Here is a 5,187-nt window from a genome sequence, read left to right on the forward strand (position 1 = left end):
CGCCTGAAAAAAAGTCCCGGACCTTTTTTTTTTTCAGGCGGCTTTCGGCATAGGAGATGGGAACCATCTCCATAGAGGGGGTGTCTTCTGAAAGCAGCCAGACACGTAAGCTCCTGTCAGTGGCCAGGCACAGGGAGCTGATCCGCCCCGAACGTCTCCTATTGGTTGCTGCTTAGCTGTGAGAATGCTGTGCACCGACAGCTCATACAGGCAAGGAATACCATTCATGAGTGTCACTGTCATCCCATCAGATCACCCTCAGCAGCCTGTCAGCACTGAACACACAGATGTAAAATCACACATTGGGGGTTATTTTTTAAAGCTGAGTAGGCTGCATTCACAATCGCAGTGTTTTGTCGCCGCAAATCGTGGTACAAAACGCCGCTATTTGTCGCCGCAATTCGCGGGACAAAACACTGCGATTTTGTACGCCGAGGTGTGAATGCAGCCTAAGAGTGACATTCTCCTTGCACCTCTGGGACATGAAGTGAAAGGAAATATTCCCAATGATACACAGACCTGTTCTGGTTTTGCATACCCTAAACTAGGGGGTTTTCAAATGGTGGCCCCTTTTGCTTGTCTTTATGTGGTCATTACGGCGCTATTGCTCCCGCTGACGCCAACAATGACGGCGCTATTGCTCCCGCTGACGCCAACAATGACGGCGCTATTGCTCCCGCTGACACCAACAATTTATCCCCCAAACATCAAGATTGGACATTGTTTACTACCACTGGGCCCAGTCCAGCCTCTCTAAACTCTGAAGGACAGAAAACTGGCCCCCTGTTTAAAAAGTGTGGAGACCCCCGCCCTAAACCCTTGTGGAAAGCCTGGCTGTACTGTAGGATCCCCAGATCTGGAATTGGCATGCATTAATGAAATGAACTCCCGCCCCTCCCCAGCCCTCCCCTCCCAATCAGTCCATTCAGAAGGAGAGATGAGGAGTGGCTGACTTTCACTCTCCTGACCACGCCCCCTGCCTTCGTTCAAACCTCCCGCCCTCCCCCTCCGTTCTTCCCAGCCCTGCAGTCACGTGACGGAACAGCGTCACCCCCGGTCACATGACTGTGATGTCAGCGCAGGTCCTCTAGGCCCCTGGAATTCAGCATACACTGTCCGGCTAGGCGGAGCGGGAGCCCACCGAGTGCGGGGAGACAGCGGCTTCCGTTTTCAGGTAATTTCCGCCGGATGGAGAGCGCCTGTAGTCTTCCTTCCTCCGCCGCCTGCTGACCGTGCCGGTGTGTGGCCTGTGTTCTGCCGGTGTCACCACCATCAGTATGACGGTGTACAGCAACAGTGTGTGAGGACGGCTCCCCTCCCCCGTGTGTGTGTGTACACCGTGCCCGGACTACCGACACCTCTCCCGGTCTATGAGCGGCCTGGTCACTGTGTCATCCCGGGTGAGGCCTGTCCTGTGACGTCTGGAGGCTTCCTATTGTCACCGCTCACAACCCCGACCTGTCCTGTGTGTGTGTGTGTATATATATATATATATATATATATATATATATATATATATATATATATACACTATACTGTGCTAAGGGAGGCAGGCTCACCCACCATGGTGTGTATGTGTCACCACTCCTCTATATACAATCCCACCCAGCACAGTGATGAGGAGACACAGTACATAGCACACTGAGACTCTCCACTACAGTCAGGACACCCCCGTCTAAATTGTAAAATAAATAAAAACACATTTAAAGCAGAGTTCCACCCATTTATTAAGTGTAGCTGCTGACTGTCCCATGGTCCAGCGATCCGGGCGCCCAGCTGTGGCTTCATAGCCGGGTGCGCATTGTGCATGGCCAGGCAATCTTCTGGGACCTGTGATGTGTCCCAGAAGATTGCAGAGAGGGGGGAAGAGGTGAACTTCCGCGCGGTGCCAAGTGAGCAAGTGGGAGCTGGGTGCCTGTGAAAACTAGGTACCCACTACCCACCCCCCCAAAAAATTACATGCCAAATGTGGGATGTCAGGGGGTTACATGTACTTGAAGCGGAAGTTCCATTTTTGGGTGGAACTCCGCTTTTATTCCAGGTTTTGCGATTCGGCACTGCGTCGCTTTAACAGACAATTGCGCGGCCGTGCGACATGGCTCCCAAACAAAATTGGCGTCCTTTTTTTCCCACAAATAGAGCTTTCTTTTGGTGGTGTTTGATCAACTCTGCGGTTTTTATTTTTTGCGCTATAAACAAAAATAGAGCAAAAAATTGCAATGTTTTTTACTTTTTGCTGTAATATCCCCCAAACATATATATATAAAAAAAAAATGTCCTCAGTTTAGGCCGATACGTATTCTTCTACCTATTTTTGGTAAAAAAAAAAAAAATCGTAAAAAGCGTTTAGCGGTTGGTTTGCGCAAAATTTATAGCGTTTACAAAATAGGGGATAGTTTAATTGCATTTATATATATATATATATATATATAAATAATTTTTTTTTTCTTACTACTAATGGTGGCGATCAGCGATTTTTTTCGTGACTGCGACATTATGGCAGACACTTCGGACAATTTTGACAAATTTTTGGGACCATTGGCATTTTCACAGCAAAAAATGCATTTAAAATGCATCGTTTTCTGTGAAAATGAAAATTGCAGTTTGGGAGTTAACCACAGGGGGCGCTGAAGGGGTTATGTGTGACCTGAAGTGTGTTTACAACTGTAGGGGGGTGTGGCTGTAGGTGTGACGTCATCGATTGTGTCCCCCTATAAAAGGGATCACCCGATCGATGCGCCGCCACAGTGAAGAACGGGGAAGCCGTGTTTACACACAGCTCTCCCCGTTCTTCAGCTCCGGGCATCCTCTCCGTCGCTTCCGGGTATGGGCTTCGGGAATGGGCGTTCCTTCTTGATTGACAGGCTTCCGAGAGGCTTCCGACGGTCGCATCCATCGCGTCACGATTTTCCGAAAGAAGCCGAACGTCGGTGCGCAGGCGCAGTATAGAGCCGCACCGACGTTCGGCTTCTTTCGGCTACGAGTGACGCGATGGATGCGACCGTCAGAAGGCTGTCAATCAAGAAGGAACGCCCGCTCCCGAAGACCCATACCCGGAAGCGACGGAAGAAGATGCAGCTCGAAAACGGGTAAGTACTGCTCATATTTTAATACAAATAGCCGATTCCCCTAGACCGAACGAGCAGGAAGCTAAGGGGAGAACAATTTTTTTTTTACAAATGGGTGAACTCCCGCTTTAAGGTTAAGCTGCTTCTCCTTCAGTCTCATTGGGTGGTTAGTTTCATACTTCCGCTGGGATCACCATTGAGATATTTGTATACTGCTATGTCTCTCCTCCAGGATTAATGCATTTAGTGCTTGTAGTCGTTCCTCGTAATTGAGATCCTCCAGTCCCCATACTAAATCTAGTTGCCCTTCTCTGGGCTCTTGCCAGCACATCCTTTCTGAGGATTAGTGACCAGAACTGCCCCTGAGGAGCTGCAGAGATCAACAACTCAAAAAACTTTCTAAAAACGAGCCGTGTAAATAGCTATTTAGAGCTGTCTTCAGGCCGGTCACGTGACTCACGGCCGTTTTTGAGCTCCGATATCCGGCTACTGCAGGAGGGGCCGTGATCTCCCTCTGATGTCAGTCAGGGAGATCACGTGGCCACTCGGCTCCTCCCGCAGAAGCCCTGTCTTAGGGCTGTAAAACGGCTGTAAGTCACGTGACCGGCCTGAAGACAGCGCTAAATAGCTGTTTGCGCTGCTCGTTTTTAGAAAGGATTTACACAGTGTTATCCCGGCACTGTGGGAAACAGCCTGCACAGTGAGAACAGGAGGAACTTGAGGTAGAAGTATTGTGTGTTATGTCACATGCAGGGTCACAGCTATCATTCCTTACCTAGTGTAGCTGAGGATGTAGCTATTCAAGCACAAGCTGTACTTGATTAGCTGCATTGAAGGGCTGGGGAGACATTGGAGGTCTAATAAACTTCCAATGTCTCCATAGAAAAAAACCTGCCTGCCAATGTTGTGTTAGCCCCCTTTTGATAGCAATACAAGTAAAAAAAATAATAATCTAGAATTATATAAAACAATTAAAAACATTATTTTTAAATCACCTTTGTCACCCCTGTACATACCCAATATAAAACACCTAGTGTAGGCTGAGTACATGTATGTAAACAATTACTTCATACATGTGAGGTATTATTGCGAACGTCAGAGAGAGGGCAATCATTTCTAGGGCCATCATTCACAATTAATTTTCACTAACCTGTAAAGGCCAGTTTATGTAAAAAATGTACTTCAGTCCACCATGAATGCTGCTGCCAGACTCATCCACCTTACAAACCGCTCAGTGTGTGCCACCCCTCTCTGCCAATCCCTCAATTGGTTGCCACTCGCCAATCAAATTAAATTCAAAATACTAACAATAACTTACAAAGCTATCTATAACATCGTCCCCAGCTACATCACGATCCTAGTCTCAAAATACCAACCAAATTGTCCTAAACTAAAAAACTCTGACATTTTTTAACCACTTCCCACCCGGCTTATAGCAGAATGATGGCTGGGAGGTGGTTCGGTTATCCTGACTGGATGTCATATGACATCCAGCAGGATAACAGCTGCCACGTGCCCGTGGGGGGCGCACACTTTGGCTGTCTTCATTTGTTCCTTGTGGCTCTTTCTGCCTGTAATTTTGCCTTCAGCAAGTGAAACGCATGCTCAATTGGGTGGAGATCAGATGATTGACTAGGCCATTGAAGAATATTCCCCTTCTTTTCCTTCAAAAGCTACTGGGTTGCTTTTGCAGAGTGTCTATCTGTACTGTGAAGCGCTGTCCAATAAACTTTGCTGCATTTGGCTGAATCTGGGCTGACAGTATTAGGTAGATTCAGAGAGAATGGTGCAAAGTTGCGGCGGCGTAGCTTAGAGTGTTTAGGCTACGCCGCCGTAAGTTAGCGAGGCAAGTACTTGATTCCCAAAGTACTTGCCTGCTAAGTTACGGCAGCGTAGCCTAAAGCGGGAGGGTGTAAGGGCGCCTAATTCAAATTTGTCTGAGGGGGCGTGTTTAATGGTAATGAGGCTTGACCCGACGTGATTGACGTTTTCTCTCAACTGCGCATGCGCCGGGCGCCTACATTTCCCAGTGTGCATTGCGGCTAAGTACGCCGCACGGGCCTATTGATTTCGACGTGGACGTAAACAACGTAAATCCCTATTCACGGACCACTTACGC

The 5,187-nt window shown here is 48.1% G+C and overlaps 1 protein-coding gene across 2 annotated transcripts in view; it reads left to right on the forward strand.

Annotated features, from left to right (window-relative positions):
• Nucleotides 1-1,034: 1,034 nt before the first annotated feature.
• The window catches only part of RAB5B (RAB5B, member RAS oncogene family), an 85,031-nt gene continuing 80,878 nt past the window's right edge, over nt 1,035-5,187 (forward strand). Inside the window, exon 1 of one of the 2 annotated variants that reach the window (XM_040341078.1) lies at nt 1,035-1,174. The gene's annotated coding sequence lies outside the window, so the exon portion shown is untranslated. Of the gene's footprint in view, nt 1,175-1,375; nt 1,470-5,187 lie in introns of those variants that run through there. The other variant, XM_040341079.1, reaches the window with a different exon arrangement.

The sequence above is a fragment of the Rana temporaria genome, chromosome 2 (genome assembly GCF_905171775.1).
Source record: "Rana temporaria chromosome 2, aRanTem1.1, whole genome shotgun sequence".
Taxonomy (NCBI): Eukaryota; Metazoa; Chordata; class Amphibia; order Anura; family Ranidae; genus Rana; species Rana temporaria.